Here is a 16557-nt window from a genome sequence, read left to right on the forward strand (position 1 = left end):
AGCTTGAACAAGTCTGTCCATTCTCCTCTGACCTCCCTCATTAACATGACGTTTTCACCAGCAGATCTGCTGCTCACCTGGTTTCTTCTGTTTTTGTTTTCTCGCACCATTCTCTGTAAACTCTGAGACTGTTGCGTGCGTGAGAATCCCAGGAGGTCATCAGTTTCTGAGATACTCAAACCACCCCATCTGGCACCAACAATCACTCCACAGCCAAAGTCAATGAGATCACATTTCTTCCCCATTCTGATGTTTGGTCTGAACAACAACTGAACCTCTTGACCATGTCTGCATGCTTTAATGCATTGAGTTGCTGCCACATGATTGGCTGATTAGATATTTGCATTAACGAGCAGGTGTACTGGTGTACCTAATAATGTGGCCACCAAGCGTATATAGAATATTGGAAGTTTGTCTTATGATATTAGGAGGTCATTTGGCCCATTGAGTCCATGCAGGCTCCCAACAGTCCAGTTTTATTGATCCCCTTCCCCTTCTATCCCTGAAACGTATTCTCCCCCACCCACTCAACCAGGAATTCTGCTCCGATGGTTCTATGAACCCGCCTCCTTCATCTCCAGTCCTTGACCTTTCCCACCCACCTGGTTTCACCTATCACCTTCCAGCTGGCCTCCTTCGCCTCCCCTCCTCACCCCCACCTTTTTATTCTGGCACTTTCCCCCTCCCATCCCCTTCTCAGTCCTGATGACGGGTCTCGGCCCGAAACGTCGACTGTTTATTCACTTCCAGTGATGCTGCCTGACCTGCCGAGTTCCTCCGGCATTTTGTGTGATTTTCGATCAGCTTGTTTCTGGGGGGGGCGGGGGGTACCCACGCAGTCACAGGGGGGAAGTGCGGGCTCCACATAGACAGCACCGGAAGTCGGGCTTTTACCTGGGATGCTGGGGCCGGAGGTAGGCCACTCTGCTAGCTGTGGTCGAGGTGGTTTGCAGGACGGTGATGGCTAACGTTGGGCCTTATCACTGTCCCTGCTGCCCTGCGCCTGACCATGTCAGACGGACAGAACGTTTCATTACTAAACCACTGTCCTCAGATTAAACCCAGAGTATTACACTACAACCTGAGGCTATGCACGGTCTGGGAAGCATTGGATATCGCTTGGAGCAGCCAGATTCCCTCCATCTAGGATCTGAATAGAAGGACATCCCTTTAGAACAGAGATGAGGAGGAATTTCTGTAGCCAGTAGCGTGGTGAATCTGTGGAATTCATTGCCACAGGTGGCTGTGGAGGCCAAGTCACTGGGTGTATTTAAAGGGGAGGTTCATAGGTTCATCATTAAGGATTAAGGTTCATGATCTGACGGTGGTGTCTGAAAAGAGGATGCTGTCCAAGTTGCATGCCATCTTGGACAATGTCTCCCATCCACTACATAATGTACTGGGTGGGCACAGGAGTACATTCAGCCAGAGACTCATTCCACCGAGATGCAACACATAGGAAGTCATTCCTGCCTGTGGCCATCAAACTTTACAATTCCTCCCTTGGAGGGTCAGACACCCTGAGCCAATAGGCTGATCCTGGACTTACTTCCTGGCATAATTTACATATTACTATTTAAGTATTTATGGTTTTATATTGCTATATTTATACCTTATTCTTGGTTGGGGCAACTGTAACGAAAATCAATTTCCCTCAGCATCAACAAAGTATGACTATGACTATGACCGTGACTATGGGAGAAGGCAAGAGAACAGTGCCTCTACTTTCTTAGGAGTTGGAGAGACTTGGTATGACATCTAAAGCTTTGACAAACTTCTTTAGATGAGTAGTGGAGAGTATTGTGACTAGCTGCATCCATCATTGCCTGGTATGGAAACACCAATGCCCTCGAATAGAAAGTCCTACAGAAGGTGGTGGACACGGCCCAGTCCATCACGGGCAAAGCCCTCCCCACCATTGAGCACATCTACATGGAGCGCTGTGGCAGGAAAGCAGCATCAATTATCAGGGACCCCCACCACCCAGGCCATGCTCTCTTCTCACTGCTGCCATCGGGAAGGTGGTACAGGAGCCTCAAGATTCACACCACCAGGTTCAGGAACAGTTACCACCCCTCAACCATCTGGCTCTTGAACCAGAGGGGATAACTACACTCAACTTCTTTTGTCTCCTCATTGAAGTATTCCCACAACCTATGGACTCACTTTCAAGGACTCTTCATCTCATGTTCTCAATACTTATTGTTTATTTATTTATTTTCGTATTTGCACAATTTGTCGTCTGTTGCCACTGGTTGAACACCCAAGTTGGTGCAGTCTTTCAAGGATTCTATTATGGTCATTATTCTACTAAGGATTTGCTGAGTATGCCCGCAGGAAAATGAATCTCAGGGCTGTATCTGGTGACATGTATGTACTTTGATGATAACTTTGCTGTGAGCTTGGAACGGGGCTGTAAAGAATATCAGCCATGATTGAACGGTGGAGCAGACTCGATGGGCCGATGCTCCTGCATCTGATGGTTTGATTGATTCCTCTGGGTGTTGCAGTCTCGTCCGACATCCCAGAGGTGTGTGGGCTAATGCTGGCAACCGATGCTCTCAGCATCATTCTACACAAAACTCTTAGGCACCCATATATATATAGGGTGCCCCAGATGTTTGCACTGTACTGTAGCATTGTACTGCAACTGCAAACAAAAAAACAAATTTCATGACATCTGTGAGTGATGACTGATAAAGCTGATTCTGATAAATAAAGGCATTCGTTAGTCTTGCGAGACCATGGATCTGCGCCTGGAAAGTCTTCACTCTCCAGGGTGCAGGCCTGGGCAAGGTTGTATGGAAGACTGGCAGTTGCCCATGCTGCAAGTCTCCCCTCTCCACGACCCATACAGCTTGGCACCAGTGTCGTCGCAGAGCAATGTGTGGTTAAGTGCTTTGCTCAAGGACACAACACGTTCCCTCGGCTGAGGCTCGAACTCACAACCTTCAGGTCACTAGTCTAATGCCTTAACCACTTGGCCACATGCCCACTGATTCTGATCTGGGTCTCTGTTGTGGACTGAGAGTGGGAAGGGGACAGGGAGAGGGGAATCAAGGTTGGGAAAAGGGAAAGGGAGAGGGAAGCACCAGACAGACATTCTGTAATGCTCAATAAACCAATTGTTTGGAATCGGATGACCTTGCCTGTTGTCTCAGGGCTGGGTGTGGCTGCACCCACACACTACATCACCCCTCCCATCTGTGACACTCCTTTTCCGCCACCCCTCCCCCGAGGCGCCACCCTCACCATTCCCAGCACCCTTTGCTCCCGCCAGGTTCACAGACTCGCTCTCCGCTCCACGTTGACAAGCTCAGGACTGTGTATTCGCAATAGCAATGTGCGTCAGACTCTTGCACTGCTATTTATTTATTAGAGTTATTATTATTTGCTTTTTTTGTATTGCAGAGTTTGTCACTTTTGGGACATCGGCTGCCTGTCTGCCTTTGCGCATAGTTTTTCATTGATTCTATTCTATTTTTTTGTTCTACTGTGAATGCCCGCAAGAAAATTAATTTCAGGATAGTATATGGTGATTTGGTCGATTCTTCGGTAGTACGTTCTTTCATAACAAATTTACCGTGGAGGGACCGGCGCCGGCCCCCTAGGCTCGAGTGGACGTGGTAGTAGTAGGAGGGAAACAAACAATGGTATTAACATGGGATCGAGGTCAATGTGTGGTTAAGGGACAGCACAGAGACGATGGGCCGATGGGCCTGGTGTTGCGCTCTACCGCTCTGTGGCTCTTGTGACAATCTATTAAAATCTGCTGCTGCTGATTAAATGCTCCTGGTGGAAGCTGAGTCATGCAGACACACAGTTGTGACACCGCATTGTAAGGCAGTAACTCAGATAAGGTGAGGACACTGCTGGGATAACTTCCAGACTCTGGCTTCCAAACAAGATTTGAACCTGTAACCCTCGGCTCAGATGTGAGAGGCTACAAACTCACCCCCCACCCCCACCTCGCCAATCCTCGGCTAATTTCGCATCTCTGCCCGAGTTTAATCCATGCCTCAGGCTATCAGTGAGAAAAAACGAGAGTTGTTCCTTGAGTCGACAGGGCTAATTCACGCCAGGACATTTCCTTCCCCACAGCGGGACTGAACAGTACGTTCCTTGGACGGGCTGCAGGCAGTTACGTCATGTACACTCGCACACAGCAAGGTCACGGCTGGATGATTTTTTAAAAACTTAAGTCTGTCAGCCCTTCCCTTAAACACACTTTCCTTGACCCCTCCAAGGATGAGGACGGTTTTCCAAGTCTTTCAAATGACACAGAGGGTCACTGGCCCCTCCTGTGCGTAATGAAGTGGCTACTCGGTGTCTGTTCGTGGACTTCTGATACCCATCCACTTCAAGGCCCGGTATGTTCTGCGTTCAGAGAAACTCTTCGCACACCACTGTTGCAACGAGTGGTTATTTGGGTTACAGTTGTCTTCCTGTCACTTTGAACCAGTCTGGCCATTCTCCTCTGACCGCTGTCATTAACAAGGCATTACACTCGCTGACACTCACTAGATTTTTTTCGTTTTTCTGCCCCATTTTCGATAAACTCCAGAGCCGGGGTTCCTCTTGGTTAATTGTAGGGGGTTCATGGCATAAAAAGGGTTGGGAGCTAGGGCTTTACTCTTTAGAGAGGAGGAGGATGAGAGGAGACATGATAGAGGTGTACAAGATATTAAGAGGAATAGATAGAATGGATAGCCAGCGCCTCTTCCCCAGGGCACCACTGCTCAATACAAGAGGACATGGCTTTAAGGTAAGGGGTGGGAAGTTCAAGGGGGATATTAGAGGAAGGTTTTTTACTCAGAGAATCGTTGGTGCGTGGAATGCACTGCCTGAGTCAGTGGTGGAGGCAGATACACTAGTGAAGTTTAAGAGACGACTAGACAGGTATATGGAGGAATCTAAGGTGGGGGCTTATATGGGAGGCAGGGTTTGAGGGTCAGCACAACATTGTGGGCCGAAGGGCCTGTACTGTGCTGTACTATTCTATGTTCTATGTTCTAACCCGTGCTCCAGAGATTGTTGTGCATAAAAATCCCAAGAGATTAGAAAAATTTCTGTGTTATTCAAACCACCCCATCTGGCACCAAAAATCATTCCACAGTCAGAGTCACTTAGATCACAGTTCTTCCCCCTTACTGATGTTTGGTCTGAACGACAGCTGAACCTCTTGACCGTGTCCGTGTGCTTTGATGCATTGAGTTGCTGCCACATGATTGGCTGATTAGATATTTGCATGAACGAGCTAAATAAAGTGCCCGCTGAGTGTACTTTGGCCACTTCTCCGAGGGTCGTCACCTTGTGGCAGTGGAGAGGGTTGTGGGTCCCGGAGATGCCAAGTGGAGTGTAGCTCCTGGTAGGGGTCACCCCTGGTAGTAAGATCAGGGGGGAGGGAGGGGATCAGGACAAGGAGCGATCTGACCGAAACCTCCACGGTGGATCTGGCAGAAGGTGATGGTGCATCACAACAGCAGTGAAGGTGGAGGAAGGCTGAGGCAGGGAAGGATCCCCCAGTCGTCTGGACCCTGAGCCCAATCTGTCAAGGACCACGTGGTGGCTGCCCATGAATCAGCCCCCCCCCCACGTTCAAAAAAGTCACGCACAGGCGCTTCCCGTTAAGGGAATCCATCCTAATAGGGACCCTGGATTAGACTCTGGAGCCAAGTAAGGACCAACCAATAGACAACCTGTTCGGAGAGCATGGTACTTGACTGCAGTGATCATAACATTATCACTTCTACTAATCGTTTTTGGCCAGGATAACCCCAACGCGTCCAAAATACATGCTAGATATTTTACGCCTTGAGAGGGAATTTCATTCTTAGCAACACACACACACACACACACACACTCACACACACACACACACACACACACACACACACACACATACACACACACACACACACACACACACACACACACACTCACACACAGACACACAGATACACACACACACACACTCACAGATACACACACTCACACTCACACACACACACACACACACACACTCACACACACACACACACACACATACACTCACACACACACACACAGATACACACACACACACACACTCACACACAGACACACAGATACACACACACACACACTCACAGATACACACACTCACACTCACACACACACACTCACACACACACACACACACACACACACACACACAAAATGCTGGAGAAACTCACTCAGCAGCTTCTATGGGGAAAAAGTGCAGTCGAGCCGAGACCCTTCGTCAGGACTGAGAGGGAAAGGGGGAAGATGCCAGAATAAAAACGTGGGGGAGGGGAAGGAGGCTGGCTGGAAGGTGATGGGCGAAGCCAAGCGGGTGGGAAGGGTCAAGGGCTGGAGATGAAGGAATCTGACAGGAGAGGAGAGTGGACCGTAGGAGGAAGGGAAGGAGGAGGGGACCCAGGGGGAGGTGATAGGCAGCTAGAGAAGAGGTAAGAGGCCAGAGTGGGGAATAGAAGAAGGGGGGGAGCTGGAGGGAATTTTTTTTTTAACGGAAGGGGAAATCGATATTCATGCCATCAGGATGGAGGTTCCATGGTTGGAATATGAGGTGTTGCCCCCTCCACCCTGAGGGTGGCCTCATCTTGGCATAGGAGGAGGCCATGGACTGACATGTCGGAACGGGAATGGGAGTTAAAATGTTTGGCCACTGGGAAGATCCACTTTTGGCAAATGGTATGGAGGTGCTCAACGAAGCGGTCCCCCAATTTATGAAGGGACTCACCAATGTAAAGGAGGCCGCATTGGGATCACCGGACATGATAGGCGACCCCAGCAGATTCTTTCGGGAGCGCCGGACATTGTCTCCCATCCACTACATAACGTACTGGGTGGGCACGGGAGTACATTCAGCCAGAGACTCATTCCACCGAGATGCAACACAGAGCGTCATAGGAAGTCATTTCTGCCTGTGGCCATCAAACTTTACAACTCCTCCCTTGGAGGGTCAGACACCCTGAGCCAATAGGCTGGTCCTGGACTTATTTCCTGGCATAATTTACATATTACTATTTAATTATTTATGGTTTTATTACTATTTAATTATTTATGGTGCAACTGTAACGAAAACCAATTTCCCCCGGGATCAATAAAGTATGACTATGACTATAACTATGAAAGACGACCCCAGCAGATTTGCAGTGAAGTGTTGCCTCACCTGGAAGGGCTGTTTGGGGTCCTGAATGGAGGTGAGGGAGGAGGTCAATGGGCAGGGGTAGCACTTGGAACCCTTGCAGGGATAGGTGCTGAGAGGGAGATTATTGGGGAGGGACGAGCGGACAAAGAAACCATGGAGGGAGTGATCCCTGCGGAAAGTGGAGTGGGGGGGGAGGTAAAGATGTGTTTAGTGGTAGGATCCCTTTGGAGATGGCGGACGTTGCAGAGAATGTGTTGGATGCGGCGTTCAGGGGGTGGTGGGTGAGGATAAGAGGAAGTCTATCACTGTTAGGGCAATGGAGTACGCTGCGTGGGAACAAGTCTCTCACCCTACAATGTCGTGCCAAACTAAGTTAGTAATGAAATGTCCGCAAACTGCTTACAAAGTTGCCTACCTGAGTTATTCCCGTTTTCTTGTGTTAGCCCACAGCTCTCTGAAACCTTTTATAATAAGTACCTGTCCAAATACCTTTTAAAGATAGCGGCATCAAAGGTTATGGGGATAAGGCAGGAACTGGATACTGATTGTGGATGATCAGCCATGATCACAGTGAATGGCGGTGCTGGCTCGAAGGGCCGAATGGCCTACTCCTGCACCTATTGTCTATTGTCTATAAATATTATAATTGTACTCGTCTCTACCACTTCCTCATTCCACATACCACCACCCTTTGCATGAAAAAGGTGCCCAGCAAGCCCCTTTGGTATCCTACCCCTGTCATCTGAAAATCTGTGCCCTTGGGCTTTGGGGGTTTTCTACCCTGTGACCACCACCTGAACCGTGCCCCTCACGATTTTGTAAGCCTCTATAACAGGAACGCAGCAACCTTTTTTATGCCATGGAGTCTTACCATTAACTGAGGGGTCTACAGATTCGAGGTTGGGAACTTCTGCTCTTCAAGGTAACCCTCAACTCTCACACTCCAGAGAGAGAAAAAAAAACTATCCAGCTTCTCTTTCAACCTCGAGCCCTCCAGTCCTGGTAATCCCCTTGGGAACCTTTCCTGCAACCCTTGTAGCTTATAGACACCCCTCCTGTGGGTAGACGATCAGAACTGTACGTAATACTCTAAAGGTGGTCTCACCATGTTCTATACTATTGCACTGTGACGTTCCAACTCCTGCACCCAAAATCCTGACCAAGGAGAGAAAATGCCTTCTTCACCATGCGCGGTTTAACCGATAAGGAGCATTTGATAGCTTTGGGTCTGTACGTAGAGGAATAAGTGTGGGAGGCAGGGGTTGGGGGTAGGGATCTCATTAAAACGTACCGAATATTGGGAGGCCCAGATATGGAGAGAATGTCTTCAATAGTGGGAGGGTCGAAGACCAGAGGACAGGGCCTCAGACTACGGGGATGTCCATTTAGAACAGAGATGAGGAGGAACTTCTTTATACAGAGGGTGGTGTTCATTGCCACAGACAGCTGTGGAGACCAAGTCATGAAGTATATTTAAAGCTAAGGTTGATGGGCTCCTGATTAGTTGGGGTGTCAAACATTACGGGGAGAAGGCAGGAGACTGAGGATGAGGGGGAAAATAAATCAGCCATGGTGGAATGGTGGAGTAGACTCGATGGGCTGAATGGCCTACCTCTGTCGTATGACCTAAACTGTTTAGCTTCTCTCAGCAGGACAGGGAATCTGCTTCGGACTGCTTCCAACGATACTAGACCCTTTCTTAGGGAAGGGGACAAAAAAAATCACCTGTCCAGCTCTTGGCTCCATCCCTCCCCCTCCTGTCTTCTCCTATCATTTCGGATCTCCCCCTCCCACTTTCAAATCTCTTACTAGCTCTTCCTTTAATTAGTCCTGACGAAGGGTCTCGGCACGAAACGTCGACTGTACCTCTTCCTAGAGATGTTGCCTGGCCTGCTGCGTTTTTTGTGTCTGTTGCTTGAATTTCCAGCACCTGCAGATTTCCTCGTGTTTGCGGAAAAAAAGAATAGTGGATTTGGCCCGGTCCGTCACAGGTAAAGCCCTCCCAACCATTCAGCCACTGAGCGCACCTACATGAATTGCTGTCACAGGAAAGCAGCATCCATCACCAGGGATCACTACTCAGGACGAGCTCTCTTCTCGCTATTGCCATCTGGTAGAAGGTACAGGAGCCTCAGGACCCACGCCACCAGGTTCAGGAACAGTTCTTACCCCTCAACCATCAGCCTCTTGAACCAAAGGGGATAACTTCACTCGCCTCATCAGTGAAATGTTCCCACAACCAATGGACTCGCTTTCAAGGGCTCTTCATCTCCTGTTCTCGGTATTTATTGCTTATTTATCTATTATTATTATTTCTTCCATGTTTTATATTTGCACAGTTTGTTGTCTTCTGCACTCTGGTTGGTCGCCCAAGTTGGGCGGTCTTTCATTAGTTCTGTTACGGTTATTATTCTATAGATTTATTGAGTATGCCCACAAGAAAATGGATTTCAGGGTTGTATATGGTAACATATATGTACTGTGATAATAAAATTTACTTTGAACTTTGAAAACTGAGTGTGATTTGATTCAAGCCTATCTGCTATGCAGACCCCAGGGAGCTGATGTGACATTGTAGGATTGGGTACTAGCTGGGGCAATTTGAGTCAACTACTCTAATGTGAAAAAGACTAAGGAGCTGGTGGTAGACCTGAGGAGAGCTAAGGCATTGGTGACTCCTGTTTCCATCCAGGGGGTCAGTGTGGACATATTGGAGGATTACAAATACCTGGGGATACGAATTGACAATAAACTGGACAGGTCGAAGAACACTGAGGCTGTCTACAAGAAGGGTCAGAGCCGTCTCTATTTCCTGAGGAGACTGAGGTCCTTTAACATCTGCCGGACGATGCTGAGGATGTTCTACGAGTCTGTGGTGGCCAGTGCTATCATGTTTGCTGTTGTGTGCTGGGGCAGCAGGCTGAGGGTAGCAGACACCAACAGAATCAACAAACTCATTCGTAAGGCCACTGATGTTGTGGGGATGGAACTGGACTCTCTGACGGTGGTGTCTGAAAAGAGGATGCTGTCCAAGTTGCATGCCATCTTGGACAATGTCTCCCATCCACTACATAATGTACTGGTTGGGCACAGGAGTACATTCAGCCAGAGACTCATTCCACCGAGATGCAGCACTGAGCGTCATAGGAAGTCATTCCTGCCTGTGGCCATCAAACTTTACAACTCCTCCCTTGGAGGGTCAGACACCCTGAGCCAATAGGCTGGTCCTGGACTTATTTCCTGGCATAATTACATATTACTGTTTAACTGTTTATGGTGCAACTGTAATGAAAACCAATTTCTCCCGGGATCAATAAAGTATGACTATGACTATGACTATGACTAATTGGCTTGTCGTCAGAGTGGGACAGGAGCCACAGTGCCTCCCCTGAAGGGCCACGTTGAACCAGACGGGCTTTGATGACAACCTTGTCGCTGTAGGAACAAGGGTTCCCAATGTTGTTTTTATGCCGTGGGCCCCTTACCATTAATCAAGGGGGTCTGTGGGCCCCAGGGTGGGAACCTGAACTGTGAACGTGGGAGAGTTCAGTAGATGCTGGAAATCTTAAGCAACACACACACACACAACGCCGGAGGAACTCGGCGAGTCCAACAGCATCTACGGAGAAGAAGAAGCTGTTGACGTTTTATCCGGATTGGAAAGGAAGGGGGCTGAAGCCACAGTAGGAAGGTGGGGGGGGGGGGGGCAGGGGTAGGAGTACAAGCTGGTTGGTGATTGGTTGTGTCTTCCCCCTCTAAAAACTATTCTAAATAAGCAATTGAATTTAAGTCATGTCAGGAGTTAAACTCAGTTCCTGGTATTGCAGGAGCTGGGAACATGGAAACAGCGAGCAGTTGGTTTCCCTCTCACCGTGGCAGGAGCGATACCTCTCTCTCTCTCTCTCTCTCTCTCTCTCTCTCGTTGGTGAGAGAGGGGGCCTGTGGCACGTTGGGGCGAACAGTAGATTTTGATGGAGTCAAGATCATGGTCTCCTTGGGGGTCTTTCTATTCTTTGCATGGCAAGTGGAGGGGGAGACGGATACTTTTACAGGTGGAGAGACGGGGAGGAGGGGGGTTGATGCTTTGCTGCTGCTTGTACGTGGGAAGGAGGAGGAGGGGGGGCTTTGAAGTTCTAACACTTTATTGTCATTGATCCTACTGGGATTTTCTTCTGTTTCGAGGATGTCTGTGGAGAGCAAGAATTCCAGGTTGTATACTGACTCTGACGTGAAAAGGAACTATTGATCCACTGTTAGCCCAGACTACTGGGGCACGAACCTGCAACTTTATCACCGTGGCACCACTTGAGCAGGTACATTGGGACACCCTGGGGCCAATTTTTTTTGTCCATCCCCAGTGCGAGGTGTTCGCTGGGACATTATAGACTCAACCACACTCTTGGGTCTTGGAGACCCACCTATAGAAATACCCAAGAGCAGGAGGATCAGCACAAATTGGTTGTTATATTCCGGGGTTTGGATACTGGATCAGCACCACACCAGGTCCCCCAGGAGGAAACACAGAAATCTTAAACGACAGATGCAGGAAATCCAAAGCAATACACACATAATGCTGGAGGAACCCAGCAGGTCAGGCAGCATCAATGGAAATGAGTATGCAGTCGACTTTTTTGGGCCGAGACCCTTCTTCAGGACTCCATTTTAAATTGACTTAGACAAATTTTCACCATCGCTTGCCAGAGCCTTGATCCTTGGCTCGGGAGCGCCCTCTGTTGGACACCGAGTGGAACTGCAAGTAGTAGACGGCAGCTTGCGCAGGAAACACTGAGATGTCCCCACCGCCTTCAGAGAATTGAAAAGGTTGCAGATGGGCACAGCTGGTCAGCTCCAGAACTAACTGAGCTGAAGGGCCTGTTTCTATGCTGTACTTTTCTATGACTCTGTGGTAATTGATGCAAAAATAGCAAAAAAGTAGTGAGGTAGCGTCCATGAGTTCCATGTCCATTCAGAAATCAGATGGGGAGGGGAAGAAGCTGCTCCTGAATCACTAAGCGTGTGCCTTCAAGCTCCTGTACCACTTCATGCTGATAGCAATGAGAAGAGGGCATGTCCTAGGTGATGTGGGTTCTTAATGATGGACGCTGCGTTTTTGAGACATCACCTTCTAAGATACCCTGAAGAGGCTAGCGTCCATGAGGGAATTGGCCGAGTTAACAACTTTCTGCAGCTTTTTCTGATCCTGTGCAGTGGCCTCTTCACACCAGACAGTGACACAACCAGTTAGAACGCTCTCCATGCTACCTCTGTAGAAATTTGCGAGTATCGTTGGTGACAAACCAAATCTCCTCAAACTCCTAATTAAATATAGACGTTTTCATGCCTCCTTTGCAATTGCACCGATATGTTGGGCTCCGGAGAGATCCTCAGAGATGCTGACACCCAGGAGCTTCAACTTGACCCCTCGGTGAGGACGGGTGTGTGTCCCCTCAACTTCCTCTTCCTGAAGTCCACAATTAATTTCTTGGTCTTACTGATCAAAGGCTGGTTCTGAGGCGCCATTCAACCAGCTGACCCATCTCTCTCCTGTGTGTCAGCAGCTGAAATTCTGCCAACAATAGTTGTGTCATCAGCATATTTATAGATGGTGTTTGAGTTGTGCCTGGTCACAGTCATGAGTATAGAGAGAATAGAGCAATGCGCTAAGCACACATCCTTGAGGTGCACCAGTGTTGATTGTTAGCAAGGAGATGTTATTTCTGATCTGCACAGACTGTGGTCTCCCGGTGAGGAGGTCAAGGATCCAGTTGCAGAGGCCCAGGTTTGGTAATTTGTTAAATAGAACTGAGGGTATGATGGTGTTGAATGCTGGGCTGTAGTCAATAATCAACAGCCTGACATAGATATTGCTATTGTCCAGGTGATCTAAGGCCAATTGGAGAGCCAGTGAGATTGCACCACTGTAGATCTATTGTGGCGATAGGTAAATTGCAGTGAGTCCAGGCAGGTGATTCTAGGCATGACCAGCCTCTCAAAGCATTTCATCACAGTAGATGTGAGTGTCACCGGACAATAGTCATTGTCCAGTGGTCAATAGTCATTGAGGCAGCTCATCCTGCTCTACTTGGGCTCAGATGTAAGTGTCGCCCCTTTGAAGCAGGTAAGAACCTAAATGCTATTATGAGACGCTGTTGCGTGAAATCAGCATCCATAATCAGGGACCCCTACCTCCCAGGACATGCTCTCCTCTCACTGCTCTGATCAGGAAGAAGGAACAGGAGCCTCAGGACTCACACCACCAGGTTCAGGGACAGTTACTACCCCCCAACCATCAGGCTCTTGAACCAGAGGGGATAACTTCACTTGCCCCTTTATTTAAATGTTCCCACAACCAACAGACTCACTTTCAAGGACTCTTCCTCCATCCTCACCACATTCTACAGGGGTTGTATTGAGAGCATCCTGAGCAGCTGCATCACTGCCTGGTTCGGAAATTGCACCATCTCGGATCGCAAGACCCTGCAGCGGATAGTGAGGTCAGCTGAGAAGATCATCCGGGCCTCTCTTCCCACCATTACAGACATTTACACCACACGCTGCATCCGTAAAGCAAACAGCATTATGAAGGACCCCACGCACCCCTCATACAAACTCTTCTCCCTCCTGCCATCTGGCAAAAGGTACCGAAGCATTCGGGATCTCACGACCAGACTGTGCAACAGTTTCTTCCCCCAAGCCATCAGACTCCTCAATACGCAGAGTCTAGACTGACATCTACGTCGTTTATTATTATATTGTAATTTTTCCTCTACTGTGCCTATTGTCTTGTTTATTATTTATAAACACAAAATACTCTGCAGATGCTGGGATCAAAGCAACACTCACAACACGCTGGAGAGCCTTCTTCCAACCCTCCCACCACCCTCCTTCTACAGTCCTGACGAAGGGCTCCGGCCCGAAACGTCGACTCATCATTTCCGCTGATGCTGCCTGACCTGCTGAGTTCCTCCAGCGTGTTGTGAGTGTTGCCTTATTATTTATTGTACTGCCCTGCACTGTTTTGTGCACTTTATGTAGTCCTGTGTAGGTCTGTAGTCTAGTGTAGTTTTGTGTTGTCTTATATAGTCTAGTGTAGCCTTGTGTTGTCTCACGTAGTCTAGTGTAGTTTTGTGTTGTTTCATGTAGCACCGTGGTCCTGGAAGAACGTTGTTTCGTTTTTACTGTGTACTGTACCAGCAGCTTATGGTCGAAATGACAATAAAAAGCCACTTGACTTCATCTCAAGTTCTTGATATTATTGTTTATTTATTATTCTTTCTTTTTGTATTTGCACAATTTGCTGTCTTCTGCACAGTGGTTGATCACCCTAGTTGCTGTGATCTTTCATCGATTCTGTTATGGTTATAATTGTATAGACTTATTGAGTATGCCCACAAGAAAATGTATCTCAGGGTTGTATATGGTAACATATATGTACTTTGATAATAAATTTACTTTGAACTTTGAACCTCTGACTGCAGCAGTTGCCCTTGAACTCTTCTGCCAGTTGGTTGGCACAGGGGATTGGTGCCCTGCCAGGTACACCACCAGGGCCTGATGTTCTGCTGCTAGGAGTAAAGCACCACAGCCCTTCATGAGGTTTCGCTCCGTAGGAAGCAATGGCCTGCAAACCCTGCCTTGGCTGAAATGCATCCAATTCCCTCTCTAATGCTCAATCAGAATTGTTTTTATAGCCTTCCCTATGTCGTATCTGGACATCTCACATAATTCTGGGTCACCGGTCTTGAATGCCACAGATCTAGCCCTCAGCAGGCTATGAATCTCCTTGCTCATCCACACAGCCTTTGGTTTGGGTATGATGTCTTGCCGCTGGGAGGCACACACCCATCCGAACAGGTCTTGATGAAGTCAGTGTATTCATTCAGACTTGGAAGAATGATTGCTGAATATTATAACCATATAACAATTACAGCACGGAAACAGACCATCTCGGCCGTTCTAGTCCGTGCCGAACTCTTACCTCCCTAGTTCCACCAACCTGCACTCAGCCCATAACCCTCCATTCCTTTCTTGTCCATATAGCTATCCAATTTAACTTTAAACTACAAAATCAACTTCCCCTATTAGCCATTGTTACATGGAAATAGTTATATATGCTAAAAATTGCAAACTACCATTTAACTGATTAACAGATTATGTATTTAAATAAAATACAGAACAAATAAGAGAACTATCAATATAACTATAGTATTTATCAATGGAGGAATTTATTCATGCTGACCTTGTTCTTTTGACTGACAGTAAATGAACAAAATCAGCACAGACATCTCGTGCAGATAATGGACTGCTTTCATACATTGTTCTGCATTTTATTTAAATACATGTTACTCAGTTAAATGGTAGTTTGTCTGTTTTTAAAAATACCTTTTCACTAGTTCCATGAAGCTTTGCTGTAGTGGGGTGGAGATATGTCTCTGCCAAAGGAGGTGTAAGGCACTGCTTCCCTCTCCTAGCCTACAGGACAAAGTTTGGCACCTACAAGAGAAAATCTACAGGTGCTGGAAATCCAAGCAACACACAAAATATTGTCTGGCCTGCTGAGTTCTTAAGGTGTAGCACCTGCTTAGCCCTCCCACCAGCCCAAAATCAGGGTCACGTGAACCCATGGGGGCAGGTGGGGGATGGTCGTACGAGCAGCCGGTGCAGATCACAAGTCCTGGTTATGCGACCATCAACACTAGCAGACAATCTCTGAAGAGTATTGATAATTGCTGGGGTCACCCGTCTTGTAAAGACATTGCCTAGAAGAAGGCGATGGCAAACCACTTCTGTAGAAAAATTTGCCAAGAACAATCATGCTCATGGAAAGGCCATGATTGTCCACGTCATGCGATCTGGCACAAAGTGAACATGAAGCTTCGGCTAATATGTCCAATCGACTTCAGTTGAACACGTGGAGGTAACAATCATATTGGAATCACAGAGCAGAGAAAGAGGCCCTTTAGCCCACTGATTCTAGGACCAGCGGGCCCAGCCTCAGAATAGAGGGCGTCCATTCAGAACAGAGAAGAAGAGGAATTTCTTTAGCCAGAGGCTGGGGAATCTGTGGAATTCATTGTCAGAGATGGTTGTGGAGGCCAGGTCGTTGAGTATATTTAAAGCAGAGGTTGATGAGTTATTGATTAACCAGGGCATCAAAGGTTTTGGGGAGAAGGCAGGAGAATTGGGTTGAGAGGGATAATGAATGGCAGAGCAGACTCGATGGGCCAATTGGCCTAATTCTGCTCCGGTCTTGTGGACATTGTGGTTTTGAGGCGCTCTCTCTGTGCTGTTGGGAGGAAACCCCAGAAGTTGGTCCAGGCAATGAGGAAGGACTATGACAAGTTATTACTATTGTTATTACTGAAATAGAGCGTGGAATAGGC

The sequence above is a fragment of the Mobula birostris genome, chromosome 10 (genome assembly GCF_030028105.1).
Source record: "Mobula birostris isolate sMobBir1 chromosome 10, sMobBir1.hap1, whole genome shotgun sequence".
Taxonomy (NCBI): Eukaryota; Metazoa; Chordata; class Chondrichthyes; order Myliobatiformes; family Myliobatidae; genus Mobula; species Mobula birostris.